The sequence below is a fragment of the Callionymus lyra genome, chromosome 4 (assembly GCF_982586985.1).
Source record: "Callionymus lyra chromosome 4, fCalLyr1.hap1.1, whole genome shotgun sequence".
Classification (NCBI taxonomy): Eukaryota; Metazoa; Chordata; class Actinopteri; order Syngnathiformes; family Callionymidae; genus Callionymus; species Callionymus lyra.
The window spans coordinates 3,707,974-3,733,812 of record NC_141821.1 but is presented as its reverse complement, the minus strand read 5'-3'; the positions used below and the strand labels follow the sequence as shown (position 1 = coordinate 3,733,812).

Below are 25,839 nucleotides of genomic sequence, written 5' to 3'. Positions count from 1 at the left end.
AAGTTTAAGCTCCCAATCGCAAAGACAAAGTAATCCACTAAAAAGTCCCCCGTACGGCATTTGCACAATTGAAGGGTCCAGTGGGGTTAAAATTACGCCCAACGTGGGGCTCGAACCCACGACCCTGAGATTAAGAGTCTCATGCTCTACCGACTGAGCTAGCCGGGCAGGAAGGTGGTACAGGGAGGTTTCAAACAGCAGCCAACATGGGGCTCGAACAGACCATGATAATGAGAATCTGGTGCGCTACCGTATGAGCTAGCCAGGCTATTTCAAAGCCACTACAAAAACTCCAGGACGTATACATTTTGCCCTCTTAATGTTGCTTGCTATTAAAGGCCAAAAAGGTGCATAGTAGGGAATTAACAAATGTTCTTTTGAGCTAGCTGGGCAATAGAGCAGCAAGTTGGTAAAAACCATTGTGACAAATAAAATATGGAGAGTACGAGCTAGCCAGGAGTTGAACCTAGAATCTTCTGATCCGTAGTCAGACGCGTTATCCATTGCGCCACTAGCCCTGCCAGAATGTTTTTCTATTGGTCCATGTCTTCTTTCTCCCAAAGCAGTTAATTGCAGCAGCAAACTGCTTTTTCCTCTACACTGAAAGTCCTTGGGTAGGCTAGGTTTGGCACATCTGAAAATAATTCCAGGACGGATTTTGTGATGCACTTCTGTGCTTTACAATAGAGTCCAATCCTCGTTAGTATAGTGGACAGTATCTCCGCCTGTCACGCGGAAGACCGGGGTTCGATTCCCCGACGGGGAGGGTTCTATCATGTTTTTACAAATCTTCACAACTGCCATCTCTTCTTGGAGATTGAGAACTATCCCAAGTTAATAAACGACTAGTGCAGGCCACCATCATAAGTCGTGGTATCTACTCTGCCAGCCTGTTTTGAGATCCTCATCTCAATACAAAGAAGTTCAACAAAGAGATTATGGTCCACAAGGTTCATGAACCTTGACAGGAGACACATCCTTTTGCTATCAAATGAACTTGCTACTTCCTAACCTACCTGTTAAACTAATGGTTCCATGGTGTAATGGTTAGCACTCTGGATCTTATGATCTGAGTTCAAATCTTGGTGCAACCTTTAGTCTTTATACCTTTGCAACTAATCATGCCAATTTTTAGATAGTCAGTTTTAAGCAGATCAAAACTATTGAAGGAATAGACATTTTGACAGGGGGACCCAACCTCTTGATCATGGATCCAGAGACACCTAAGTTTAAGCTCCCAATCGCAAAGACAAAGTAATCCACTAAAAAGTCCCCCGTACGGCATTTGCACAATTGAAGGGTCCAGTGGGGTTAAAATTACGCCCAACGTGGGGCTCGAACCCACGACCCTGAGATTAAGAGTCTCATGCTCTACCGACTGAGCTAGCCGGGCAGGAAGGTGGTACAGGGAGGTTTCAAACAGCAGCCAACATGGGGCTCGAACAGACCATGATAATGAGAATCTGGTGCGCTACCGTATGAGCTAGCCAGGCTATTTCAAAGCCACTACAAAAACTCCAGGACGTATACATTTTGCCCTCTTAATGTTGCTTGCTATTAAAGGCCAAAAAGGTGCATAGTAGGGAATTAACAAATGTTCTTTTGAGCTAGCTGGGCAATAGAGCAGCAAGTTGGTAAAAACCATTGTGACAAATAAAATATGGAGAGTACGAGCTAGCCAGGAGTTGAACCTAGAATCTTCTGATCCGTAGTCAGACGCGTTATCCATTGCGCCACTAGCCCTGCCAGAATGTTTTTCTATTGGTCCATGTCTTCTTTCTCCCAAAGCAGTTAATTGCAGCAGCAAACTGCTTTTTCCTCTACACTGAAAGTCCTTGGGTAGGCTAGGTTTGGCACATCTGAAAATAATTCCAGGACGGATTTTGTGATGCACTTCTGTGCTTTACAATAGAGTCCAATCCTCGTTAGTATAGTGGACAGTATCTCCGCCTGTCACGCGGAAGATCGGGGTTCGATTCCCCGACGGGGAGGGTTCTATCATGTTTTTACAAATCTTCACAACTGCCATCTCTTCTTGGAGATTGAGAACTATCCCAAGTGAATAAACGACTAGTGCGGGCCACCATCATAAGTCGTGGTATCTACTCTGCCAGCCTGTTTTGAGATCCTCATCTCAATACAAAGAAGTTCAACAAAGAGATTATGGTCCACAAGGTTCATGAACCTTGACAGGAGACACATCCTTTTGCTATCAAATGAACTTGCTACTTCCTAACCTACCTGTTAAACTAATGGTTCCATGGTGTAATGGTTAGCACTCTGGATCTTATGATCTGAGTTCAAATCTTGGTGCAACCTTTAGTCTTTATACCTTTGCAACTAATCATGCCAATTTTTAGATAGTCAGTTTTAAGCAGATCAAAACTATTGAAGGAATAGACATTTTGACAGGGGGACCCAACCTCTTGATCATGGATCCAGAGACACCTAAGTTTAAGCTCCCAATCGCAAAGACAAAGTAATCCACTAAAAAGTCCCCCGTACGGCATTTGCACAATTGAAGGGTCCAGTGGGGTTAAAATTACGCCCAACGTGGGGCTCGAACCCACGACCCTGAGATTAAGAGTCTCATGCTCTACCGACTGAGCTAGCCGGGCAGGAAGGTGGTACAGGGAGGTTTCAAACAGCAGCCAACATGGGGCTCGAACAGACCATGATAATGAGAATCTGGTGCGCTACCGTATGAGCTAGCCAGGCTATTTCAAAGCCACTACAAAAACTCCAGGACGTATACATTTTGCCCTCTTAATGTTGCTTGCTATTAAAGGCCAAAAAGGTGCATAGTAGGGAATTAACAAATGTTCTTTTGAGCTAGCTGGGCAATAGAGCAGCAAGTTGGTAAAAACCATTGTGACAAATAAAATATGGAGAGTACGAGCTAGCCAGGAGTTGAACCTAGAATCTTCTGATCCGTAGTCAGACGCGTTATCCATTGCGCCACTAGCCCTGCCAGAATGTTTTTCTATTGGTCCATGTCTTCTTTCTCCCAAAGCAGTTAATTGCAGCAGCAAACTGCTTTTTCCTCTACACTGAAAGTCCTTGGGTAGGCTAGGTTTGGCACATCTGAAAATAATTCCAGGACGGATTTTGTGATGCACTTCTGTGCTTTACAATAGAGTCCAATCCTCGTTAGTATAGTGGACAGTATCTCCGCCTGTCACGCGGAAGACCGGGGTTCGATTCCCCGACGGGGAGGGTTCTATCATGTTTTTACAAATCTTCACAACTGCCATCTCTTCTTGGAGATTGAGAACTATCCCAAGTTAATAAACGACTAGTGCAGGCCACCATCATAAGTCGTGGTATCTACTCTGCCAGCCTGTTTTGAGATCCTCATCTCAATACAAAGAAGTTCAACAAAGAGATTATGGTCCACAAGGTTCATGAACCTTGACAGGAGACACATCCTTTTGCTATCAAATGAACTTGCTACTTCCTAACCTACCTGTTAAACTAATGGTTCCATGGTGTAATGGTTAGCACTCTGGATCTTATGATCTGAGTTCAAATCTTGGTGCAACCTTTAGTCTTTATACCTTTGCAACTAATCATGCCAATTTTTAGATAGTCAGTTTTAAACAGATCAAAACTATTGAAGGAATAGACATTTTGAAAGGGGGACCCAACCTCTTGATCATGGATACAGAGACACCTAAGTTTAAGGTCCCAATCGCAAAGACAAAGTAATCCACTAAAAAGTCCCCCGTACGGCATGTGCACAATTGAAGGGTCCAGTGGGGTTAAAATTACGCCCAACGTGGGGCTCGAACCCACGACCCTCAGATTAAGAGTCTCATGCTCTACCGACTGAGCTAGCCGGGCAGGAAGGTAGCCCAGGGAGGTTTCAAACAGCAGCCAACATGGGGCTCGAACAGAACCTGATAATAAGAATCTGGTGCGCTACCGTATGAGCTAGCCAGGCTATTTCAAAGCCACTACAAAAACTCCAGGACGTATACATTTTGCCCTCTTAATGTTGCTTGCTATTAAAGGCCAAAAAGGTGCATAGTAGGGAATTAACAAATGTTCTTTTGAGCTAGCTGGGCAATAGAGCAGCAAGTTGGTAAAAACCATTGTGACAAATAAAATATGGAGAGTACGAGCTAGCCAAGAGTTGAACCTAGAATCTTCTGATCCGTAGTCAGACGCGTTATCCATTGCGCCACTAGCCCTGCCAGAATGTTTTTCTATTGGTCCATGTCTTCTTTCTCCCAAAGCAGTTAATTGCAGCAGCAAACTGCTTTTTCCTCTACACTGAAAGTCCTTGGGTAGGCTAGGTTTAGCACATCTGAAAATAATTCCAGGACAGATTTTGTGATGCACTTCTGTGCTTTACAATAGAGTCCAATCCTCGTTAGTATAGTGGACAGTATCTCCGCCTGTCACGCGGAAGACCGGGGTTCGATTCCCCGACGGGGAGGGTTCTATCATGTTTTTACAAATCTTCACAACTGCCATCTCTTCTTGGAGATTGAGAACTATCCCAAGTGAATAAACGACTAGTGCGGGCCACCATCCTAAGTCGTGGTATCTACTCTGCCAGCCTGTTTTCAGATCCTCATCTCAATACAAAGAAGTTCAACAAAGAGATTATGGTCCACAAGGTTCATGAACCTTGACAGGAGACACATCCTTTTGCTATCAAATGAACTTGCTACTTCCTAACCTACCTGTTAAACTAATGGTTCCATGGTGTAATGGTTAGCACTCTGGATCTTATGATCTGAGTTCAAATCTTGGTGAAACCTTTAGTCTTTATACCTTTGCAACTAATCATGCCAATTTTTAGATAGTCAGTTTTAAGCAGATCAAAACTATTGAAGGAATAGACATTTTGACAGGGGGACCCACCCTCTTGATCATGGATCCAGAGACACCTAAGTTTAAGGTCCCAATCGCAAAGACAAAGTAATCCACTAAAAAGTCCCCCGTACGGCATTTGCACAATTGAAGGGTCCAGTGGGGTTAAAATTACGCCCAACGTGGGGCTCGAACCCACGACCCTGAGATTAAGAGTCTCATGCTCTACCGACTGAGCTAGCCGGGCAGGAAGGTGGTCCAGGGAGGTTTCAAACAGCAGCCAACATGGGGCTCGAACAGACCATGATAATGAGAATCTGGTGCGCTACCGTATGAGCTAGCCAGGCTATTTCAAAGCCACTATAAAAACTCCAGGACGTATACATTTTGCCCTCTTAATGTTGCTTGCTATTAAAGGCCAAAAAGGTGCATAGTAGGGAATTAACAAATGTTCTTTTGAGCTAGCTGGGCAATAGAGCAGCAAGTTGGTAAAAACCATTGTGACAAATAAAATATGGAGAGTACGAGCTAGCCAGGAGTTGAACCTAGAATCTTCTGATCCGTAGTCAGACGCGTTATCCATTGCGCCACTAGCCCTGCCAGAATGTTTTTCTATTGGTCCATGTCTTCTTTCTCCCAAAGCAGTTAATTGCAGCAGCAAACTGCTTTTTCCTCTACACTGAAAGTCCTTGGGTAGGCTAGGTTTGGCACATCTGAAAATAATTCCAGGACGGATTTTGTGATGCACTTCTGTGCTTTACAATAGAGTCCAATCCTCGTTAGTATAGTGGACAGTATCTCCGCCTGTCACGCGGAAGACCGGGGTTCGATTCCCCGACGGGGAGGGTTCTATCATGTTTTTACAAATCTTCACAACTGCCATCTCTTCTTGGAGATTGAGAACTATCCCAAGTTAATAAACGACTAGTGCAGGCCACCATCATAAGTCGTGGTATCTACTCTGCCAGCCTGTTTTGAGATCCTCATCTCAATACAAAGAAGTTCAACAAAGAGATTATGGTCCACAAGGTTCATGAACCTTGACAGGAGACACATCCTTTTGCTATCAAATGAACTTGCTACTTCCTAACCTACCTGTTAAACTAATGGTTCCATGGTGTAATGGTTAGCACTCTGGATCTTATGATCTGAGTTCAAATCTTGGTGCAACCTTTAGTCTTTATACCTTTGCAACTAATCATGCCAATTTTTAGATAGTCAGTTTTAAACAGATCAAAACTATTGAAGGAATAGACATTTTGAAAGGGGGACCCAACCTCTTGATCATGGATACAGAGACACCTAAGTTTAAGGTCCCAATCGCAAAGACAAAGTAATCCACTAAAAAGTCCCCCGTACGGCATGTGCACAATTGAAGGGTCCAGTGGGGTTAAAATTACGCCCAACGTGGGGCTCGATCCCACGACCCTGAGATTAAGAGTCTCATGCTCTACCGACTGAGCTAGCCGGGCAGGAAGGTAGTCCAGGGAGGTTTCAAACAGCAGCCAACATGGGGCTCGAACAGAACCTGATAATAAGAATCTGGTGCGCTACCGTATGAGCTAGCCAGGCTATTTCAAAGCCACTACAAAAACTCCAGGACGTATACATTTTGCCCTCTTAATGTTGCTTGCTATTAAAGGCCAAAAAGGTGCATAGTAGGGAATTAACAAATGTTCTTTTGAGCTAGCTGGGCAATAGAGCAGCAAGTTGGTAAAAACCATTGTGACAAATAAAATATGGAGAGTACGAGCTAGCCAGGAGTTGAACCTAGAATCTTCTGATCCGTAGTCAGACGCGTTATCCATTGCGCCACTAGCCCTGCCAGAATGTTTTTCTATTGGTCCATGTCTTCTTTCTCCCAAAGCAGTTAATTGCAGCAGCAAACTGCTTTTTCCTCTACACTGAAAGTCCTTGGGTAGGCTAGGTTTGGCACATCTGAAAATAATTCCAGGACGGATTTTGTGATGCACTTCTGTGCTTTACAATAGAGTCCAATCCTCGTTAGTATAGTGGACAGTATCTCCGCCTGTCACGCGGAAGACCGGGGTTCGATTCCCCGACGGGGAGGGTTCTATCATGTTTTTACAAATCTTCACAACTGCCATCTCTTCTTGGAGATTGAGAACTATCCCAAGTTAATAAACGACTAGTGCGGGCCACCATCCTAAGTCGTGGTATCTACTCTGCCAGCCTGTTTTGAGATCCTCATCTCAATACAAAGAAGTTCAACAAAGAGATTATGGTCCACAAGGTTCATGAACCTTGACAGGAGACACATCCTTTTGCTATCAAATGAACTTGCTACTTCCTAACCTACCTGTTAAACTAATGGTTCCATGGTGTAATGGTTAGCACTCTGGATCTTATGATCTGAGTTCAAATCTTGGTGCAACCTTTAGTCTTTATACCTTTGCAACTAATCATGCCAATTTTTAGATAGTCAGTTTTAAACAGATCAAAACTATTGAAGGAATAGACATTTTGACAGGGGGACCCAACCTCTTGATCATGGATCCAGAGACACCTAAGTTTAAGGTCCCAATCGCAAAGACAAAGTAATCCACTAAAAAGTCCCCCGTACGGCATTTGCACAATTGAAGGGTCCAGTGGGGTTAAAATTACGCCCAACGTGGGGCTCGAACCCACGACCCTGAGATTAAGAGTCTCATGCTCTACCGACTGAGCTAGCCGGGCAGGAAGGTGGTCCAGGGAGGTTTCAAACAGCAGCCAACATGGGGCTCGAACAGACCATGATAATGAGAATCTGGTGCGCTACCGTATGAGCTAGCCAGGCTATTTCAAAGCCACTATAAAAACTCCAGGACGTATACATTTTGCCCTCTTAATGTTGCTTGCTATTAAAGGCCAAAAAGGTGCATAGTAGGGAATTAACAAATGTTCTTTTGAGCTAGCTGGGCAATAGAGCAGCAAGTTGGTAAAAACCATTGTGACAAATAAAATATGGAGAGTACGAGCTAGCCAGGAGTTGAACCTAGAATCTTCTGATCCGTAGTCAGACGCGTTATCCATTGCGCCACTAGCCCTGCCAGAATGTTTTTCTATTGGTCCATGTCTTCTTTCTCCCAAAGCAGTTAATTGCAGCAGCAAACTGCTTTTTCCTCTACACTGAAAGTCCTTGGGTAGGCTAGGTTTGGCACATCTGAAAATAATTCCAGGACGGATTTTGTGATGCACTTCTGTGCTTTACAATAGAGTCCAATCCTCGTTAGTATAGTGGACAGTATCTCCGCCTGTCTCGCGGAAGACTGGGGTTCGATTCCCCGACGGGGAGGGTTCTATCATGTTTTTACAAATCTTCACAACTGCCATCTCTTCTTGGAGATTGAGAACTATCCCAAGTTAATAAACGACTAGTGCAGGCCACCATCATAAGTCGTGGTATCTACTCTGCCAGCCTGTTTTGAGATCCTCATCTCAATACAAAGAAGTTCAACAAAGAGATTATGGTCCACAAGGTTCATGAACCTTGACAGGAGACACATCCTTTTGCTATCAAATGAACTTGCTACTTCCTAACCTACCTGTTAAACTAATGGTTCCATGGTGTAATGGTTAGCACTCTGGATCTTATGATCTGAGTTCAAATCTTGGTGCAACCTTTAGTCTTTATACCTTTGCAACTAATCATGCCAATTTTTAGATAGTCAGTTTTAAACAGATCAAAACTATTGAAGGAATAGACATTTTGAAAGGGGGACCCAACCTCTTGATCATGGATACAGAGACACCTAAGTTTAAGGTCCCAATCGCAAAGACAAAGTAATCCACTAAAAAGTCCCCCGTACGGCATGTGCACAATTGAAGGGTCCAGTGGGGTTAAAATTACGCCCAACGTGGGGCTCGATCCCACGACCCTGAGATTAAGAGTCTCATGCTCTACCGACTGAGCTAGCCGGGCAGGAAGGTAGTCCAGGGAGGTTTCAAACAGCAGCCAACATGGGGCTCGAACAGAACCTGATAATAAGAATCTGGTGCGCTACCGTATGAGCTAGCCAGGCTATTTCAAAGCCACTACAAAAACTCCAGGACGTATACATTTTGCCCTCTTAATGTTGCTTGCTATTAAAGGCCAAAAAGGTGCATAGTAGGGAATTAACAAATGTTCTTTTGAGCTAGCTGGGCAATAGAGCAGCAAGTTGGTAAAAACCATTGTGACAAATAAAATATGGAGAGTACGAGCTAGCCAGGAGTTGAACCTAGAATCTTCTGATCCGTAGTCAGACGCGTTATCCATTGCGCCACTAGCCCTGCCAGAATGTTTTTCTATTGGTCCATGTCTTCTTTCTCCCAAAGCAGTTAATTGCAGCAGCAAACTGCTTTTTCCTCTACACTGAAAGTCCTTGGGTAGGCTAGGTTTGGCACATCTGAAAATAATTCCAGGACGGATTTTGTGATGCACTTCTGTGCTTTACAATAGAGTCCAATCCTCGTTAGTATAGTGGACAGTATCTCCGCCTGTCACGCGGAAGACCGGGGTTCGATTCCCCGACGGGGAGGGTTCTATCATGTTTTTACAAATCTTCACAACTGCCATCTCTTCTTGGAGATTGAGAACTATCCCAAGTGAATAAACGACTAGTGCGGGCCACCATCATAAGTCGTGGTATCTACTCTGCCAGCCTGTTTTCAGATCCTCATCTCAATACAAAGAAGTTCAACAAAGAGATTATGGTCCACAAGGTTCATGAACCTTGACAGGAGACACATCCTTTTGCTATCAAATGAACTTGCTACTTCCTAACCTACCTGTTAAACTAATGGTTCCATGGTGTAATGGTTAGCACTCTGGATCTTATGATCTGAGTTCAAATCTTGGTGCAACCTTTAGTCTTTATACCTTTGCAACTAATCATGCCAATTTTTAGATAGTCAGTTTTAAACAGATCAAAACTATTGAAGGAATAGACATTTTGAAAGGGGGACCCAACCTCTTGATCATGGATACAGAGACACCTAAGTTTAAGGTCCCAATCGCAAAGACAAAGTAATCCACTAAAAAGTCCCCCGTACGGCATGTGCACAATTGAAGGGTCCAGTGGGGTTAAAATTACGCCCAACGTGGGGCTCGAACCCACGACCCTGAGATTAAGAGTCTCATGCTCTACCGACTGAGCTAGCCGGGCAGGAAGGTAGTCCAGGGAGGTTTCAAACAGCAGCCAACATGGGGCTCGAACAGAACCTGATAATAGGAATCTGGTGCGCTACCGTATGAGCTAGCCAGGCTATTTCAAAGCCACTACAAAAACTCCAGGACGTATACATTTTGCCCTCTTAATGTTGCTTGCTATTAAAGGCCAAAAAGGTGCATAGTAGGGAATTAACAAATGTTCTTTTGAGCTAGCTGGGCAATAGAGAAGCAAGTTGGTAAAAACCATTGTGACAAATAAAATATGGAGAGTACGTGCTAGCCAGGAGTTGAACCTAGAATCTTCTGATCCGTAGTCAGACGCGTTATCCATTGCGCCACTAGCCCTGCCAGAATGTTTTTCTATTGGTCCATGTCTTCTTTCTCCCAAAGCAGTTAATTGCAGCAGCAAACTGCTTTTTCCTCTACACTGAAAGTCCTTGGGTAGGCTAGGTTTGGCACATCTGAAAATAATTGCAGGACGGATTTTGTGATGCACTTCTGTGCTTTACAATAGAGTCCAATCCTCGTTAGTATAGTGGACAGTATCTCCGCCTGTCACGCGGAAGACCGGGGTTCGATTCCCCGACGGGGAGGGTTCTATCATGTTTTTACAAATCTTCACAACTGCCATCTCTTCTTGGAGATTGAGAACTATCCCAAGTTAATAAACGACTAGTGCAGGCCACCATCATAAGTCGTGGTATCTACTCTGCCAGCCTGTTTTGAGATCCTCATCTCAATACAAAGAAGTTCAACAAAGAGATTATGGTCCACAAGGTTCATGAACCTTGACAGGAGACACATCCTTTTGCTATCAAATGAACTTGCTACTTCCTAACCTACCTGTTAAACTAATGGTTCCATGGTGTAATGGTTAGCACTCTGGATCTTATGATCTGAGTTCAAATCTTGGTGCAACCTTTAGTCTTTATACCTTTGCAACTAATCATGCCAATTTTTAGATAGTCAGTTTTAAACAGATCAAAACTATTGAAGGAATAGACATTTTGAAAGGGGGACCCAACCTCTTGATCATGGATACAGAGACACCTAAGTTTAAGGTCCCAATCGCAAAGACAAAGTAATCCACTAAAAAGTCCCCCGTACGGCATGTGCACAATTGAAGGGTCCAGTGGGGTTAAAATTACGCCCAACGTGGGGCTCGAACCCACGACCCTGAGATTAAGAGTCTCATGCTCTACCGACTGAGCTAGCCGGGCAGGAAGGTAGTCCAGGGAGGTTTCAAACACTAGCCAACATGGGGCTCGAACAGAACCTGATAATAAGAATCTGGTGCGCTACCGTATGAGCTAGCCAGGCTATTTCAAAGCCACTACAAAAACTCCAGGACGTATACATTTTGCCCTCTTAATGTTGCTTGCTATTAAAGGCCAAAAAGGTGCATAGTAGGGAATTAACAAATGTTCTTTTGAGCTAGCTGGGCAATAGAGCAGCAAGTTGGTAAAAACCATTGTGACAAATAAAATATGGAGAGTACGAGCTAGCCAGGAGTTGAACCTAGAATCTTCTGATCCGTAGTCAGACGCGTTATCCATTGCGCCACTAGCCCTGCCAGAATGTTTTTCTATTGGTCCATGTCTTCTTTCTCCCAAAGCAGTTAATTTCAGCAGCAAACTGCTTTTTCCTCTACACTGAAAGTCCTTGGGTAGGCTAGGTTTGGCACATCTGAAAATAATTCCAGGACGGATTTTGTGATGCACTTCTGTGCTTTACAATAGAGTCCAATCCTCGTTAGTATAGTGGACAGTATCTCCGCCTGTCACGCGGAAGACCGGGGTTCGATTCCCCGACAGGGAGGGTTCTATCATGTTTTTACAAATCTTCACAACTGCCATCTCTTCTTGGAGATTGAGAACTATCCCAAGTTAATAAACGACTAGTGCGGGCCACCATCATAAGTCATGGTATCTACTCTGCCAGCCTGTTTTGAGATCCTCATCTCAATACAAAGAAGTTCAACAAAGAGATTATGGTCCACAAGGTTCATGAACCTTGACAGGAGACACATCCTTTTGCTATCAAATGAACTTGCTACTTCCTAACCTACCTGTTAAACTAATGGTTCCATGGTGTAATGGTTAGCACTCTGGATCTTATGATCTGAGTTTAAATCTTGGTGCAACCTTTAGTCTTTATACCTTTGCAACTAATCATGCCAATTTTTAGATAGTCAGTTTTAAGCAGATCAAAACTATTGAAGGAATAGACATTTTGACAGGGGGACCCAACCTCTTGATCATGGATCCAGAGACACCTAAGTTTAAGCTCCCAATCGCAAAGACAAAGTAATCCACTAAAAAGTCCCCCGTACGGCATTTGCACAATTGAAGGGTCCAGTGGGGTTAAAATTACGCCCAACGTGGGGCTTGAACCCACGACCCTGAGATTAAGAGTCTCATGCTCTACCGACTGAGCTAGCCGGGCAGGAAGGTGGTCCAGGGAGGTTTCAAACAGCAGCCAACATGGGGCTCGAACAGACCATGATAATGAGAATCTGGTGCGCTACCGTATGAGCTAGCCAGGCTATTTCAAAGTCACTTTAAAAACTCCAGGACGTATACATTTTGCCCTCTTAATGTTGCTTGCTATTAAAGGCCAAAAAGGTGCATAGTAGGGAATTAACAAATGTTCTTTTGAGCTAGCTGGGCAATAGAGCAGCAAGTTGGTAAAAACCATTGTGACAAATAAAATATGGAGAGTACGAGCTAGCCAGGAGTTGAACCTAGAATCTTCTGATCCGTAGTCAGACGCGTTATCCATTGCGCCACTAGCCCTGCCAGAATGTTTTTCTATTGGTCCATGTCTTCTTTCTCCCAAAGCAGTTAATTGCAGCAGCAAACTGCTTTTTCCTCTACACTGAAAGTCCTTGGGTAGGCTAGGTTTGGCACATCTGAAAATAATTCCAGGACGGATTTTGTGATGCACTTCTGTGCTTTACAATAGAGTCCAATCCTCGTTAGTATAGTGGACAGTATCTCCGCCTGTCACGCGGAAGACCGGGGTTCGATTCCCCGACGGGGAGGGTTCTATCATGTTTTTACAAATCTTCACAACTGCCATCTCTTCTTGGAGATTGAGAACTATCCCAAGTGAATAAACGACTAGTGCGGGCCACCATCATAAGTCGTGGTATCTACTCTGCCAGCCTGTTTTCAGATCCTCATCTCAATACAAAGAAGTTCAACAAAGAGATTATGGTCCACAAGGTTCATGAACCTTGACAGGAGACACATCCTTTTGCTATCAAATGAACTTGCTACTTCCTAACCTACCTGTTAAACTAATGGTTCCATGGTGTAATGGTTAGCACTCTGGATCTTATGATCTGAGTTCAAATCTTGGTGCAACCTTTAGTCTTTATACCTTTGCAACTAATCATGCCAATTTTTAGATAGTCAGTTTTAAACAGATCAAAACTATTGAAGGAATAGACATTTTGAAAGGGGGACCCAACCTCTTGATCATGGATACAGAGACACCTAAGTTTAAGGTCCCAATCGCAAAGACAAAGTAATCCACTAAAAAGTCCCCCGTACGGCATTTGCACAATTGAAGGGTCCAGTGGGGTTAAAATTACACCCAACGTGGGGCTCGAACCCACGACCCTGAGATTAAGAGTCTCATGCTCTACCGACTGAGCTAGCCGGGCAGGAAGGTGGTCCAGGGAGGTTTCAAACAGCAGCCAACATGGGGCTCGAACAGACCATGATAATGAGAATCTGGTGCGCAACCGTATGAGCTAGCCAGGCTATTTCAAAGCCACTACAAAAACTCCAGGACGTATACATTTTGCCCTCTTAATGTTGCTTGCTATTAAAGGCCAAAAAGGTGCATAGTAGGGAATTAACAAATGTTCTTTTGAGCTAGCTGGGCAATAGAGCAGCAAGTTGGTAAAAACCATTGTGACAAATAAAATATGGAGAGTACGAGCTAGCCAGGAGTTGAACCTAGAATCTTCTGATCCGTAGTCAGACGCGTTATCCATTGCGCCACTAGCCCTGCCAGAATGTTTTTCTATTGGTCCATGTCTTCTTTCTCCCAAAGCAGTTAATTGCAGCAGCAAACTGCTTTTTCCTCTACACTGAAAGTCCTTGGGTAGGCTAGGTTTGGCACATCTGAAAATAATTGCAGGACGGATTTTGTGATGCACTTCTGTGCTTTACAATAGAGTCCAATCCTCGTTAGTATAGTGGACAGTATCTCCGCCTGTCACGCGGAAGACCGGGGTTCGATTCCCCGACGGGGAGGGTTCTATCATGTTTTTACAAATCTTCACAACTGCCATCTCTTCTTGGAGATTGAGAACTATCCCAAGTTAATAAACGACTAGTGCAGGCCACCATCATAAGTCGTGGTATCTACTCTGCCAGCCTGTTTTGAGATCCTCATCTCAATACAAAGAAGTTCAACAAAGAGATTATGGTCCACAAGGTTCATGAACCTTGACAGGAGACACATCCTTTTGCTATCAAATGAACTTGCTACTTCCTAACCTACCTGTTAAACTAATGGTTCCATGGTGTAATGGTTAGCACTCTGGATCTTATGATCTGAGTTCAAATCTTGGTGCAACCTTTAGTCTTTATACCTTTGCAACTAATCATGCCAATTTTTAGATAGTCAGTTTTAAACAGATCAAAACTATTGAAGGAATAGACATTTTGAAAGGGGGACCCAACCTCTTGATCATGGATACAGAGACACCTAAGTTTAAGGTCCCAATCGCAAAGACAAAGTAATCCACTAAAAAGTCCCCCGTACGGCATGTGCACAATTGAAGGGTCCAGTGGGGTTAAAATTACGCCCAACGTGGGGCTCGAACCCACGACCCTGAGATTAAGAGTCTCATGCTCTACCGACTGAGCTAGCCGGGCAGGAAGGTAGTCCAGGGAGGTTTCAAACACTAGCCAACATGGGGCTCGAACAGAACCTGATAATAAGAATCTGGTGCGCTACCGTATGAGCTAGCCAGGCTATTTCAAAGCCACTACAAAAACTCCAGGACGTATACATTTTGCCCTCTTAATGTTGCTTGCTATTAAAGGCCAAAAAGGTGCATAGTAGGGAATTAACAAATGTTCTTTTGAGCTAGCTGGGCAATAGAGCAGCAAGTTGGTAAAAACCATTGTGACAAATAAAATATGGAGAGTACGAGCTAGCCAGGAGTTGAACCTAGAATCTTCTGATCCGTAGTCAGACGCGTTATCCATTGCGCCACTAGCCCTGCCAGAATGTTTTTCTATTGGTCCATGTCTTCTTTCTCCCAAAGCAGTTAATTTCAGCAGCAAACTGCTTTTTCCTCTACACTGAAAGTCCTTGGGTAGGCTAGGTTTGGCACATCTGAAAATAATTCCAGGACGGATTTTGTGATGCACTTCTGTGCTTTACAATAGAGTCCAATCCTCGTTAGTATAGTGGACAGTATCTCCGCCTGTCACGCGGAAGACCGGGGTTCGATTCCCCGACAGGGAGGGTTCTATCATGTTTTTACAAATCTTCACAACTGCCATCTCTTCTTGGAGATTGAGAACTATCCCAAGTTAATAAACGACTAGTGCGGGCCACCATCATAAGTCATGGTATCTACTCTGCCAGCCTGTTTTGAGATCCTCATCTCAATACAAAGAAGTTCAACAAAGAGATTATGGTCCACAAGGTTCATGAACCTTGACAGGAGACACATCCTTTTGCTATCAAATGAACTTGCTACTTCCTAACCTACCTGTTAAACTAATGGTTCCATGGTGTAATGGTTAGCACTCTGGATCTTATGATCTGAGTTTAAATCTTGGTGCAACCTTTAGTCTTTATACCTTTGCAACTAATCATGCCAATTTTTAGATAGTCAGTTTTAAGCAGATCAAAACTATTGAAGGAATAGACATTTTGACAGGGGGACCCAACCTCTTGATCATGGATCCAGAGACACCTAAGTTTAAGCTCCCAATCGCAAAGACAAAGTAATCCACTAAAAAGTCCCCCGTACGGCATTTGCACAATTGAAGGGTCCAGTGGGGTTAAAATTACGCCCAACGTGGGGCTTGAACCCACGACCCTGAGATTAAGAGTCTCATGCTCTACCGACTGAGCTAGCCGGGCAGGAAGGTGGTCCAGGGAGGTTTCAAACAGCAGCCAACATGGGGCTCGAACAGACCATGATAATGAGAATCTGGTGCGCTACCGTATGAGCTAGCCAGGCTATTTCAAAGTCACTTTAAAAACTCCAGGACGTATACATTTTGCCCTCTTAATGTTGCTTGCTATTAAAGGCCAAAAAGGTGCATAGTAGGGAATTAACAAATGTTCTTTTGAGCTAGCTGGGCAATAGAGCAGCAAGTTGGTAAAAACCATTGTGACAAATAAAATATGGAGAGTACGAGCTAGCCAGGAGTTGAACCTAGAATCTTCTGATCCGTAGTCAGACGCGTTATCCATTGCGCCACTAGCCCTGCCAGAATGTTTTTCTATTGGTCCATGTCTTCTTTCTCCCAAAGCAGTTAATTGCAGCAGCAAACTGCTTTTTCCTCTACACTGAAAGTCCTTGGGTAGGCTAGGTTTGGCACATCTGAAAATAATTCCAGGACGGATTTTGTGATGCACTTCTGTGCTTTACAATAGAGTCCAATCCTCGTTAGTATAGTGGACAGTATCTCCGCCTGTCACGCGGAAGACCGGGGTTCGATTCCCCGACGGGGAGGGTTCTATCATGTTTTTACAAATCTTCACAACTGCCATCTCTTCTTGGAGATTGAGAACTATCCCAAGTGAATAAACGACTAGTGCGGGCCACCATCATAAGTCGTGGTATCTACTCTGCCAGCCTGTTTTCAGATCCTCATCTCAATACAAAGAAGTTCAACAAAGAGATTATGGTCCACAAGGTTCATGAACCTTGACAGGAGACACATCCTTTTGCTATCAAATGAACTTGCTACTTCCTAACCTACCTGTTAAACTAATGGTTCCATGGTGTAATGGTTAGCACTCTGGATCTTATGATCTGAGTTCAAATCTTGGTGCAACCTTTAGTCTTTATACCTTTGCAACTAATCATGCCAATTTTTAGATAGTCAGTTTTAAACAGATCAAAACTATTGAAGGAATAGACATTTTGAAAGGGGGACCCAACCTCTTGATCATGGATACAGAGACACCTAAGTTTAAGGTCCCAATCGCAAAGACAAAGTAATCCACTAAAAAGTCCCCCGTACGGCATTTGCACAATTGAAGGGTCCAGTGGGGTTAAAATTACACCCAACGTGGGGCTCGAACCCACGACCCTGAGATTAAGAGTCTCATGCTCTACCGACTGAGCTAGCCGGGCAGGAAGGTGGTCCAGGGAGGTTTCAAACAGCAGCCAACATGGGGCTCGAACAGACCATGATAATGAGAATCTGGTGCGCAACCGTATGAGCTAGCCAGGCTATTTCAAAGCCACTACAAAAACTCCAGGACGTATACATTTTGCCCTCTTAATGTTGCTTGCTATTAAAGGCCAAAAAGGTGCATAGTAGGGAATTAACAAATGTTCTTTTGAGCTAGCTGGGCAATAGAGCAGCAAGTTGGTAAAAACCATTGTGACAAATAAAATATGGAGAGTACGAGCTAGCCAGGAGTTGAACCTAGAATCTTCTGATCCGTAGTCAGACGCGTTATCCATTGCGCCACTAGCCCTGCCAGAATGTTTTTCTATTGGTCCATGTCTTCTTTCTCCCAAAGCAGTTAATTGCAGCAGCAAACTGCTTTTTCCTCTACACTGAAAGTCCTTGGGTAGGCTAGGTTTGGCACATCTGAAAATAATTCCAGGACGGATTTTGTGATGCACTTCTGTGCTTTACAATAGAGTCCAGTCCTCGTTAGTATAGTGGACAGTATCTCCGCCTGTCACGCGGAAGACCGGGGTTCGATTCCCCGACGGGGAGGGTTCTATCATGTTTTTACAAATCTTCACAACTGCCATCTCTTCTTGGAGATTGAGAACTATCCCAAGTGAATAAACGACTAGTGCGGGCCACCATCATAAGTCGTGGTATCTACTCTGCCAGCCTGTTTTCAGATCCTCATCTCAATACAAAGAAGTTCAACAAAGAGATTATGGTCCACAAGGTTCATGAACCTTGACAGGAGACACATCCTTTTGCTATCAAATGAACTTGCTACTTCCTAACCTACCTGTTAAACTAATGGTTCCATGGTGTAATGGTTAGCACTCTGGATCTTATGATCTGAGTTCAAATCTTGGTGCAACCTTTAGTCTTTATACCTTTGCAACTAATCATGCCAATTTTTAGATAGTCAGTTTTAAACAGATCAAAACTATTGAAGGAATAGACATTTTGAAAGGGGGACCCAACCTCTTGATCATGGATACAGAGACACCTAAGTTTAAGGTCCCAATCGCAAAGACAAAGTAATCCACTAAAAAGTCCCCCGTACGGCATTTGCACAATTGAAGGGTCCAGTGGGGTTAAAATTACGCCCAACGTGGGGCTCGAACCCACGACCCTGAGATTAAGAGTCTCATGCTCTACCGACTGAGCTAGCCGGGCAGGAAGGTGGTCCAGGGAGGTTTCAAACAGCAGCCAACATGGGGCTCGAACAGACCATGATAATGAGAATCTGGTGCGCAACCGTATGAGCTAGCCAGGCTATTTCAAAGCCACTACAAAAACTCCAGGACGTATACATTTTGCCCTCTTAATGTTGCTTGCTATTAAAGGCCAAAAAGGTGCATAGTAGGGAATTAACAAATGTTCTTTTGAGCTAGCTGGGCAATAGAGCAGCAAGTTGGTAAAAACCATTGTGACAAATAAAATATGGAGAGTACGAGCTAGCCAGGAGTTGAACCTAGAATCTTCTGATCCGTAGTCAGACGCGTTATCCATTGCGCCACTAGCCCTGCCAGAATGTTTTTCTATTGGTCCATGTCTTCTTTCTCCCAAAGCAGTTAATTGCAGCAGCAAACTGCTTTTTCCTCTACACTGAAAGTCCTTGGGTAGGCTAGGTTTGGCACATCTGAAAATAATTCCAGGACGGATTTAGTGATGCACTTCTGTGCTTTACAATAGAGTCCAATCCTCGTTAGTATAGTGGACAGTATCTCCGCCTGTCACGCGGAAGACCGGGGTTCGATTCCCCGACGGGGAGGGTTCTATCATGTTTTTACAAATCTTCACAACTGCCATCTCTTCTTGGAGATTGAGAACTATCCCAAGTGAATAAACGACTAGTGCGGGCCACCATCATAAGTCGTGGTATCTACTCTGCCAGCCTGTTTTCAGATCCTCATCTCAATACAAAGAAGTTCAACAAAGAGATTATGGTCCACAAGGTTCATGAACCTTGACAGGAGACACATCCTTTTGCTATCAAATGAACTTGCTACTTCCTAACCTACCTGTTAAACTAATGGTTCCATGGTGTAATGGTTAGCACTCTGGATCTTATGATCTGAGTTCAAATCTTGGTGCAACCTTTAGTCTTTATACCTTTGCAACTAATCATGCCAATTTTTAGATAGTCAGTTTTAAACAGATCAAAACTATTGAAGGAATAGACATTTTGAAAGGGGGACCCAACCTCTTGATCATGGATACAGAGACACCTAAGTTTAAGGTCCCAATCGCAAAGACAAAGTAATCCACTAAAAAGTCCCCCGTACGGCATTTGCACAATTGAAGGGTCCAGTGGGGTTAAAATTACACCCAACGTGGGGCTCGAACCCACGACCCTGAGATTAAGAGTCTCATGCTCTACCGACTGAGCTAGCCGGGCAGGAAGGTGGTCCAGGGAGGTTTCAAACAGCAGCCAACATGGGGCTCGAACAGACCATGATAATGAGAATCTGGTGCGCAACCGTATGAGCTAGCCAGGCTATTTCAAAGCCACTACAAAAACTCCAGGACGTATACATTTTGCCCTCTTAATGTTGCTTGCTATTAAAGGCCAAAAAGGTGCATAGTAGGGAATTAACAAATGTTCTTTTGAGCTAGCTGGGCAATAGAGCAGCAAGTTGGTAAAAACCATTGTGACAAATAAAATATGGAGAGTACGAGCTAGCCAGGAGTTGAACCTAGAATCTTCTGATCCGTAGTCAGACGCGTTATCCATTGCGCCACTAGCCCTGCCAGAATGTTTTTCTATTGGTCCATGTCTTCTTTCTCCCAAAGCAGTTAATTGCAGCAGCAAACTGCTTTTTCCTCTACACTGAAAGTCCTTGGGTAGGCTAGGTTTGGCACATCTGAAAATAATTCCAGGACGGATTTTGTGATGCACTTCTGTGCTTTACAATAGAGTCCAGTCCTCGTTAGTATAGTGGACAGTATCTCCGCCTGTCACGCGGAAGACCGGGGTTCGATTCCCCGACAGGGAGGGTTCTATCATGTTTTTACAAATCTTCACAACTGCCATCTCTTCTTGGAGATTGAGAACTATCCCAAGTGAATAAACGACTAGTGCGGGCCACCATCATAAGTCGTGGTATCTACTCTGCCAGCCTGTTTTCAGATCCTCATCTCAATACAAAGAAGTTCAACAAAGAGATTATGGTCCACAAGGTTCATGAACCTTGACAGGAGACACATCCTTTTGCTATCAAATGAACTTGCTACTTCCTAACCTACCTGTTAAACTAATGGTTCCATGGTGTAATGGTTAGCACTCTGGATCTTATGATCTGAGTTCAAATCTTGGTGCAACCTTTAGTCTTTATACCTTTGCAACTAATCATGCCAATTTTTAGATAGTCAGTTTTAAACAGATCAAAACTATTGAAGGAATAGACATTTTGAAAGGGGGACCCAACCTCTTGATCATGGATACAGAGACACCTAAGTTTAAGGTCCCAATCGCAAAGACAAAGTAATCCACTAAAAAGTCCCCCGTACGGCATTTGCACAATTGAAGGGTCCAGTGGGGTTAAAATTACGCCCAACGTGGGGCTCGAACCCACGACCCTGAGATTAAGAGTCTCATGCTCTACCGACTGAGCTAGCCGGGCAGGAAGGTGGTCCAGGGAGGTTTCAAACAGCAGCCAACATGGGGCTCGAACAGACCATGATAATGAGAATCTGGTGCGCAACCGTATGAGCTAGCCAGGCTATTTCAAAGCCACTACAAAAACTCCAGGACGTATACATTTTGCCCTCTTAATGTTGCTTGCTATTAAAGGCCAAAAAGGTGCATAGTAGGGAATTAACAAATGTTCTTTTGAGCTAGCTGGGCAATAGAGCAGCAAGTTGGTAAAAACCATTGTGACAAATAAAATATGGAGAGTACGAGCTAGCCAGGAGTTGAACCTAGAATCTTCTGATCCGTAGTCAGACGCGTTATCCATTGCGCCACTAGCCCTGCCAGAATGTTTTTCTATTGGTCCATGTCTTCTTTCTCCCAAAGCAGTTAATTGCAGCAGCAAACTGCTTTTTCCTCTACACTGAAAGTCCTTGGGTAGGCTAGGTTTGGCACATCTGAAAATAATTCCAGGACGGATTTAGTGATGCACTTCTGTGCTTTACAATAGAGTCCAATCCTCGTTAGTATAGTGGACAGTATCTCCGCCTGTCACGCGGAAGACCGGGGTTCGATTCCCCGACGGGGAGGGTTCTATCATGTTTTTACAAATCTTCACAACTGCCATCTCTTCTTGGAGATTGAGAACTATCCCAAGTGAATAAACGACTAGTGCGGGCCACCATCATAAGTCGTGGTATCTACTCTGCCAGCCTGTTTTCAGATCCTCATCTCAATACAAAGAAGTTCAACAAAGAGATTATGGTCCACAAGGTTCATGAACCTTGACAGGAGACACATCCTTTTGCTATCAAATGAACTTGCTACTTCCTAACCTACCTGTTAAACTAATGGTTCCATGGTGTAATGGTTAGCACTCTGGATCTTATGATCTGAGTTCAAATCTTGGTGCAACCTTTAGTCTTTATACCTTTGCAACTAATCATGCCAATTTTTAGATAGTCAGTTTTAAACAGATCAAAACTATTGAAGGAATAGACATTTTGAAAGGGGGACCCAACCTCTTGATCATGGATACAGAGACACCTAAGTTTAAGGTCCCAATCGCAAAGACAAAGTAATCCACTAAAAAGTCCCCCGTACGGCATGTGCACAATTGAAGGGTCCAGTGGGGTTAAAATTACGCCCAACGTGGGGCTCGAACCCACGACCCTGAGATTAAGAGTCTCATGCTCTACCGACTGAGCTAAAGCTGGCGCACGTTAGTCTGTTAAGGGGGGGGAAGAAGGAAGAGAAGAGGGGAGAAGGGGGAGGAAGAAAAAAGAAGAAAAAAGAGGAAAAAAGAGGAAAAAAAGAGAAAAAAAGGAGGGGAAAGGGAAATATTCAGGAAACTGAATTTATCCCATTTTTAGTGATCGTTGTTATGCTATTGACAGTTTTTATCAACTATGGGCATTGTATTTAAATAAAATATGTTGGTTATGTTAAGGGAAGTTGATACATATTCTGCTTTTCTTTCTTGTGATGTGATGAAACATGCAAAACACAAACAGATGTTTCAATATATATATATGTTTAATTTAGTAAAACACACAAGAAAAATTTACACATCAACCCAAAACCAGTAAAAAAACCAAATATTTTATATACAATACATATTATATATATTTTTTTAATATCCTCAAGCCACTTCTCTTTAGGAACAGTCTCAGTCGAAGGGCAGTACATTTTCCCCTGATACTGACTGTGCCCAGTCTCCTTTGTCCTAAACTGCCCACATTTTTTACAGCTGTTGTGCTCCTCCTTGCGGTTCACCCTTCTAACCGGAGCTGGAGCAGGTGCATGTACAGGTGCAGGAGAGGCACAGAGGAAGACTCCTAGAGAGGGCCCACTAAGGGCGGATGGTGTCACTAGGAGCATCCTTGGTTGGGGAAAGGCAGGGCTGCGTGGAGCAGGGCTGCGTGGAGCAGGGCTGCGTGGAGCAGGGCTGGGTGGAGCAAGGCAGGGTGGAGCAGGGCTGCGTGGAGCAGGGCTGGGTGGAGCAGGGCGGGGTGGAGCAGGGCGGGGTGGAGCAGGGCTGCGTGGAGCAGGGCGGGGTGGAGCAGGGCTGCGTGGAGCAGGGCGGGGTGGAGCAGGGCTGCGTGGAGCAGGGCGGGGTGGAGCAGGGCGGGGTGGAGCAGGGCGGGGTGGAGCAGGGCTGCGTGGAGCAGGGCTGCGTGGAGCAGGGCTGCGTGGAGCAGGGCTGCGTGGAGCAGGGCGGGGTGGAGCAGGGCTGGGTGGAGCAAGGCAGGGTGGAGCAGGGCTGCGTGGAGCAGGGCGGGGTGGAGCAGGGCGGGGTGGAGCAGGGCTGCGTGGAGCAGGGCGGGGTGGAGCAGGGCTGCGTGGAGCAGGGCGGGGTGGAGCAGGGCTGCGTGGAGCAGGGCTGCGTGGAGCAGGGCGGGGTGGAGCAGGGCGGGGTGGAGCAGGGCGGGGTGGAGCAGGGCTGCGTGGAGCAGGGCGGGGTGGAGCAGGGCTGCGTGGAGCAGGGCGGGGTGGAGCAGGGCGGGGTGGAGCAGGGCTGCGTGGAGCAGGGCTGCGTGGAGCAGGGCTGCGTGGAGCAGGGCTGCGTGGAGCAGGGCTGCGTGGAGCAGGGCTGCGTGGAGCAGAGCTAGGAAGCTTGGGTGGTGGTGGAGGAGAAGGACTTGGGCTGCGGCTCACTAAATTAGGCTTTAGTAGAGCTGACTTGGACCCTCCAAAGCGAGACTTTGTGAACTACAAAAAGAAAAAAATGTATTAGATCATGATTGATGCTCCATACAATTTCACAAGTGTTGTGTCTAACTGTGGGCAGAGATAAAGAAACCAGATGCATGTATTATAGGTGTGTAACTATATTATTATGAATGGGTGTTTGACATTTGTTAGACTTCAAGACCATAATGATAAGAGCACAATGAAATAAAAAAAGACTATTATTCACCATCGATAAACTGGGAGGAGGTCTCAAGAATGACCGTGGCGTCGCCAAAGCCTCAGTCTGTGAGGGCCCGGTTCCTTCTCTTGATGTCCCAGCTGCTACTGCTGTTGAGGTGGTAGCATGGGACACCGATGTTGTTGTTGCAGGGCCCGACTGGATTGACAACAGCAATAATGTAGCATTAGGACAGCAATGTTATAGTGTTATAACATAACATAATGCTGAGAGTAACTAATATTCGACACATGACCGTCATGCTGATGTTCAGCTCACAATGTAATCTCATGTGTTTATGTTATATGAATAAAAAGATTACTTTAGAGGCGTGAAAGCCACAAGAGCAGGCAGTGGATCCTCCGAACAGGACAGTTTGTCCACGGGTCTGCAAAGGGCACTTCTCAATCTGAGGAGATATTTTGGCGTTATTTACTCACAGTTTATAAGTATTTACGAATGTATAATTTTTTACCTTCTGATAGAGGTCATGCCACTTCCGCTGCCGTGGAGCTGGTCTGTTGCCTGCTCCAGAGGGCCAGACGCCTGTATTGGCAAAGGCCTTCCTTCAACCTGGCCATCCATTCACCATCCCCCATGGGCTTGTGGGACTTTGGTCTAGCACTCATCTGTTGTGGAAGTAATAAAGTTAAATTAAATCCCCAAATTTCTCATTTTTATTAAGCAAAAAGAAGTGAATTATAATATATTATAATTTCTAAGGCTGCATGCTTTGTAAAACGTGTAGAACTCTGTTTAAAAACGTGTAAAACTCTGTTTAAAAACAATAAACTCTGTTTAAAAACAATAAATTCTGTTTGTAAAACACCCCAATAACTGTAGAAAAACGAAAACACAATGCCTATTCTTACCATGGAAATGTTAAACATAATATTTTATTTTATTTTTTAATTTTATTCGACTTTAAATCATTAAACTCTTGTAAGATAACTGCTCCTTGCGCGTAATTGTTATTAACGGGAGACAAGAAACAAAGCCCTACTTCGACGGGCAAAAACACAGACAAAAAATAGATTATTTGTTATAAAAGTTAGAAATATTTTTCTGGTTAAATTACTGACATGTATTTAAAGCGGATTTCATTCATACATTAAAGCTAACGTGGGTAGTGACAAATATTTTGAAAAGTAGTGTGTTATAACTAGCGTTGCATGCACGACATTTTATGCAAGAAAATAAACATAAAATGTTATTTACATGGCTAGATAGTAATCCTTAATATTAAAAACTTACCTTCTCAATGTAACAGTCTGCAATCGCTCCTTGTGACGCAAATGAAGTAGCGAGGGAGGGGGTCGGTAGATGAGCAAGTTCATGCGCGCGCAGGGGGGGAGGGTTTAGCGCCTGTGATTGGTCAGGCTCACTCGAGCCCCCTCTGCTTCATGATTGGTTTTCGCTTAAAGGAACTCTGTTACACGATTGGTCGAGCTGAGAGCACCTCTGCTTCATGATTGGTTTTTCACTTAAAGGAACTCTGTTACACGATTGGTCGAGAGAAGACAGTCTGACGTGCGATGGGTAGAGCTAGCTGGGCAGGAAGGTGGTCCAGGGAGGTTTCAAACAGCAGCCAACATGGGGCTCGAACAGACCATGATAATGAGAATCTGGTGCGCTACCGTATGAGCTAGCCAGGCTATTTCAAAGCCACTTTAAAAACTCCAGGACGTATACATTTTGCCCTCTTAATGTTGCTTGATATTAAAGTCCAAAAAGGTGCATAGAAGGGAATTAACAAATGTTCTTTTGAGCTAGCTGGGCAATAGAGCAGCAAGTTGGTAAAAACCATTGTGACGAATAAAATATGGAGAGCACGAGCTAGCCAGGAGTTGAACCTAGAATCTTCTGATCCGTAGTCAGACGCATTATCCATTGCACTTCTAGCCCTGCCAGAATGTTTTTCTATTGG

At 44.3% G+C, this 25,839-nt stretch overlaps 1 long non-coding RNA gene and 43 other non-coding genes across 45 annotated transcripts; 13 read left to right on the top strand and 31 right to left on the bottom strand.

Annotated features, from left to right (window-relative positions):
- Positions 1–95: 95 nt before the first annotated feature.
- trnak-cuu (transfer RNA lysine (anticodon CUU)) lies at positions 96–168 on the bottom strand. The gene has a single exon. It is a non-coding gene; the product is annotated as a tRNA-Lys (tRNA).
- A 277-nt stretch (positions 169–445) lies between these two features.
- trnar-acg (transfer RNA arginine (anticodon ACG)) lies at positions 446–518 on the bottom strand. The gene has a single exon. It is a non-coding gene; the product is annotated as a tRNA-Arg (tRNA).
- Positions 519–694: 176 nt separating this feature from the next.
- trnad-guc (transfer RNA aspartic acid (anticodon GUC)) lies at positions 695–766 on the top strand. The gene has a single exon. It is a non-coding gene; the product is annotated as a tRNA-Asp (tRNA).
- Positions 767–1,320: 554 nt separating this feature from the next.
- trnak-cuu (transfer RNA lysine (anticodon CUU)) lies at positions 1,321–1,393 on the bottom strand. The gene has a single exon. It is a non-coding gene; the product is annotated as a tRNA-Lys (tRNA).
- Positions 1,394–1,670: 277 nt separating this feature from the next.
- trnar-acg (transfer RNA arginine (anticodon ACG)) lies at positions 1,671–1,743 on the bottom strand. Its single transcript has one exon. It is a non-coding gene; the product is annotated as a tRNA-Arg (tRNA).
- Positions 1,744–2,545: 802 nt separating this feature from the next.
- Positions 2,546–2,618, bottom strand: trnak-cuu (transfer RNA lysine (anticodon CUU)). Its single transcript has one exon. It is a non-coding gene; the product is annotated as a tRNA-Lys (tRNA).
- A 277-nt stretch (positions 2,619–2,895) lies between these two features.
- On the bottom strand, positions 2,896–2,968 carry trnar-acg (transfer RNA arginine (anticodon ACG)). The gene has a single exon. It is a non-coding gene; the product is annotated as a tRNA-Arg (tRNA).
- A 176-nt stretch (positions 2,969–3,144) lies between these two features.
- On the top strand, positions 3,145–3,216 carry trnad-guc (transfer RNA aspartic acid (anticodon GUC)). Its single transcript has one exon. It is a non-coding gene; the product is annotated as a tRNA-Asp (tRNA).
- A 904-nt stretch (positions 3,217–4,120) lies between these two features.
- On the bottom strand, positions 4,121–4,193 carry trnar-acg (transfer RNA arginine (anticodon ACG)). Its single transcript has one exon. It is a non-coding gene; the product is annotated as a tRNA-Arg (tRNA).
- A 176-nt stretch (positions 4,194–4,369) lies between these two features.
- On the top strand, positions 4,370–4,441 carry trnad-guc (transfer RNA aspartic acid (anticodon GUC)). The gene has a single exon. It is a non-coding gene; the product is annotated as a tRNA-Asp (tRNA).
- Positions 4,442–4,995: 554 nt separating this feature from the next.
- On the bottom strand, positions 4,996–5,068 carry trnak-cuu (transfer RNA lysine (anticodon CUU)). Its single transcript has one exon. It is a non-coding gene; the product is annotated as a tRNA-Lys (tRNA).
- A 277-nt stretch (positions 5,069–5,345) lies between these two features.
- On the bottom strand, positions 5,346–5,418 carry trnar-acg (transfer RNA arginine (anticodon ACG)). The gene has a single exon. It is a non-coding gene; the product is annotated as a tRNA-Arg (tRNA).
- A 176-nt stretch (positions 5,419–5,594) lies between these two features.
- On the top strand, positions 5,595–5,666 carry trnad-guc (transfer RNA aspartic acid (anticodon GUC)). Its single transcript has one exon. It is a non-coding gene; the product is annotated as a tRNA-Asp (tRNA).
- Positions 5,667–6,570: 904 nt separating this feature from the next.
- On the bottom strand, positions 6,571–6,643 carry trnar-acg (transfer RNA arginine (anticodon ACG)). The gene has a single exon. It is a non-coding gene; the product is annotated as a tRNA-Arg (tRNA).
- A 176-nt stretch (positions 6,644–6,819) lies between these two features.
- On the top strand, positions 6,820–6,891 carry trnad-guc (transfer RNA aspartic acid (anticodon GUC)). The gene has a single exon. It is a non-coding gene; the product is annotated as a tRNA-Asp (tRNA).
- A 554-nt stretch (positions 6,892–7,445) lies between these two features.
- Positions 7,446–7,518, bottom strand: trnak-cuu (transfer RNA lysine (anticodon CUU)). The gene has a single exon. It is a non-coding gene; the product is annotated as a tRNA-Lys (tRNA).
- Positions 7,519–7,795: 277 nt separating this feature from the next.
- trnar-acg (transfer RNA arginine (anticodon ACG)) lies at positions 7,796–7,868 on the bottom strand. Its single transcript has one exon. It is a non-coding gene; the product is annotated as a tRNA-Arg (tRNA).
- A 1,152-nt stretch (positions 7,869–9,020) lies between these two features.
- trnar-acg (transfer RNA arginine (anticodon ACG)) lies at positions 9,021–9,093 on the bottom strand. The gene has a single exon. It is a non-coding gene; the product is annotated as a tRNA-Arg (tRNA).
- Positions 9,094–9,269: 176 nt separating this feature from the next.
- trnad-guc (transfer RNA aspartic acid (anticodon GUC)) lies at positions 9,270–9,341 on the top strand. The gene has a single exon. It is a non-coding gene; the product is annotated as a tRNA-Asp (tRNA).
- Positions 9,342–9,895: 554 nt separating this feature from the next.
- Positions 9,896–9,968, bottom strand: trnak-cuu (transfer RNA lysine (anticodon CUU)). Its single transcript has one exon. It is a non-coding gene; the product is annotated as a tRNA-Lys (tRNA).
- A 277-nt stretch (positions 9,969–10,245) lies between these two features.
- Positions 10,246–10,318, bottom strand: trnar-acg (transfer RNA arginine (anticodon ACG)). Its single transcript has one exon. It is a non-coding gene; the product is annotated as a tRNA-Arg (tRNA).
- A 176-nt stretch (positions 10,319–10,494) lies between these two features.
- trnad-guc (transfer RNA aspartic acid (anticodon GUC)) lies at positions 10,495–10,566 on the top strand. The gene has a single exon. It is a non-coding gene; the product is annotated as a tRNA-Asp (tRNA).
- A 554-nt stretch (positions 10,567–11,120) lies between these two features.
- On the bottom strand, positions 11,121–11,193 carry trnak-cuu (transfer RNA lysine (anticodon CUU)). Its single transcript has one exon. It is a non-coding gene; the product is annotated as a tRNA-Lys (tRNA).
- A 277-nt stretch (positions 11,194–11,470) lies between these two features.
- trnar-acg (transfer RNA arginine (anticodon ACG)) lies at positions 11,471–11,543 on the bottom strand. The gene has a single exon. It is a non-coding gene; the product is annotated as a tRNA-Arg (tRNA).
- An 802-nt stretch (positions 11,544–12,345) lies between these two features.
- trnak-cuu (transfer RNA lysine (anticodon CUU)) lies at positions 12,346–12,418 on the bottom strand. Its single transcript has one exon. It is a non-coding gene; the product is annotated as a tRNA-Lys (tRNA).
- Positions 12,419–12,695: 277 nt separating this feature from the next.
- Positions 12,696–12,768, bottom strand: trnar-acg (transfer RNA arginine (anticodon ACG)). The gene has a single exon. It is a non-coding gene; the product is annotated as a tRNA-Arg (tRNA).
- A 176-nt stretch (positions 12,769–12,944) lies between these two features.
- trnad-guc (transfer RNA aspartic acid (anticodon GUC)) lies at positions 12,945–13,016 on the top strand. Its single transcript has one exon. It is a non-coding gene; the product is annotated as a tRNA-Asp (tRNA).
- Positions 13,017–13,920: 904 nt separating this feature from the next.
- Positions 13,921–13,993, bottom strand: trnar-acg (transfer RNA arginine (anticodon ACG)). The gene has a single exon. It is a non-coding gene; the product is annotated as a tRNA-Arg (tRNA).
- A 176-nt stretch (positions 13,994–14,169) lies between these two features.
- trnad-guc (transfer RNA aspartic acid (anticodon GUC)) lies at positions 14,170–14,241 on the top strand. Its single transcript has one exon. It is a non-coding gene; the product is annotated as a tRNA-Asp (tRNA).
- A 554-nt stretch (positions 14,242–14,795) lies between these two features.
- On the bottom strand, positions 14,796–14,868 carry trnak-cuu (transfer RNA lysine (anticodon CUU)). The gene has a single exon. It is a non-coding gene; the product is annotated as a tRNA-Lys (tRNA).
- Positions 14,869–15,145: 277 nt separating this feature from the next.
- trnar-acg (transfer RNA arginine (anticodon ACG)) lies at positions 15,146–15,218 on the bottom strand. The gene has a single exon. It is a non-coding gene; the product is annotated as a tRNA-Arg (tRNA).
- Positions 15,219–16,020: 802 nt separating this feature from the next.
- trnak-cuu (transfer RNA lysine (anticodon CUU)) lies at positions 16,021–16,093 on the bottom strand. Its single transcript has one exon. It is a non-coding gene; the product is annotated as a tRNA-Lys (tRNA).
- A 277-nt stretch (positions 16,094–16,370) lies between these two features.
- Positions 16,371–16,443, bottom strand: trnar-acg (transfer RNA arginine (anticodon ACG)). Its single transcript has one exon. It is a non-coding gene; the product is annotated as a tRNA-Arg (tRNA).
- Positions 16,444–16,619: 176 nt separating this feature from the next.
- trnad-guc (transfer RNA aspartic acid (anticodon GUC)) lies at positions 16,620–16,691 on the top strand. Its single transcript has one exon. It is a non-coding gene; the product is annotated as a tRNA-Asp (tRNA).
- A 904-nt stretch (positions 16,692–17,595) lies between these two features.
- On the bottom strand, positions 17,596–17,668 carry trnar-acg (transfer RNA arginine (anticodon ACG)). The gene has a single exon. It is a non-coding gene; the product is annotated as a tRNA-Arg (tRNA).
- A 176-nt stretch (positions 17,669–17,844) lies between these two features.
- Positions 17,845–17,916, top strand: trnad-guc (transfer RNA aspartic acid (anticodon GUC)). The gene has a single exon. It is a non-coding gene; the product is annotated as a tRNA-Asp (tRNA).
- A 554-nt stretch (positions 17,917–18,470) lies between these two features.
- Positions 18,471–18,543, bottom strand: trnak-cuu (transfer RNA lysine (anticodon CUU)). Its single transcript has one exon. It is a non-coding gene; the product is annotated as a tRNA-Lys (tRNA).
- Positions 18,544–18,820: 277 nt separating this feature from the next.
- trnar-acg (transfer RNA arginine (anticodon ACG)) lies at positions 18,821–18,893 on the bottom strand. The gene has a single exon. It is a non-coding gene; the product is annotated as a tRNA-Arg (tRNA).
- Positions 18,894–19,069: 176 nt separating this feature from the next.
- Positions 19,070–19,141, top strand: trnad-guc (transfer RNA aspartic acid (anticodon GUC)). The gene has a single exon. It is a non-coding gene; the product is annotated as a tRNA-Asp (tRNA).
- A 904-nt stretch (positions 19,142–20,045) lies between these two features.
- trnar-acg (transfer RNA arginine (anticodon ACG)) lies at positions 20,046–20,118 on the bottom strand. The gene has a single exon. It is a non-coding gene; the product is annotated as a tRNA-Arg (tRNA).
- Positions 20,119–20,920: 802 nt separating this feature from the next.
- Positions 20,921–20,993, bottom strand: trnak-cuu (transfer RNA lysine (anticodon CUU)). Its single transcript has one exon. It is a non-coding gene; the product is annotated as a tRNA-Lys (tRNA).
- Positions 20,994–21,270: 277 nt separating this feature from the next.
- trnar-acg (transfer RNA arginine (anticodon ACG)) lies at positions 21,271–21,343 on the bottom strand. Its single transcript has one exon. It is a non-coding gene; the product is annotated as a tRNA-Arg (tRNA).
- Positions 21,344–21,519: 176 nt separating this feature from the next.
- Positions 21,520–21,591, top strand: trnad-guc (transfer RNA aspartic acid (anticodon GUC)). Its single transcript has one exon. It is a non-coding gene; the product is annotated as a tRNA-Asp (tRNA).
- A 1,985-nt stretch (positions 21,592–23,576) lies between these two features.
- LOC148080605 (uncharacterized) lies at positions 23,577–25,436 on the bottom strand. Of its 2 annotated transcripts, XR_015710872.1 has the most exons (5): positions 25,167–25,436; positions 24,388–24,541; positions 24,235–24,321; positions 23,922–24,071; positions 23,577–23,713 (listed from the first exon to the last, which is right to left on the bottom strand). It is a non-coding gene; the product is annotated as an uncharacterized LOC148080605 (long non-coding RNA). The 2 variants fall into 2 exon arrangements; XR_015710871.1 differs by having other exon boundaries at positions 24,388–25,436.
- Between the last annotated feature and the right edge of the window lie 403 nt (positions 25,437–25,839).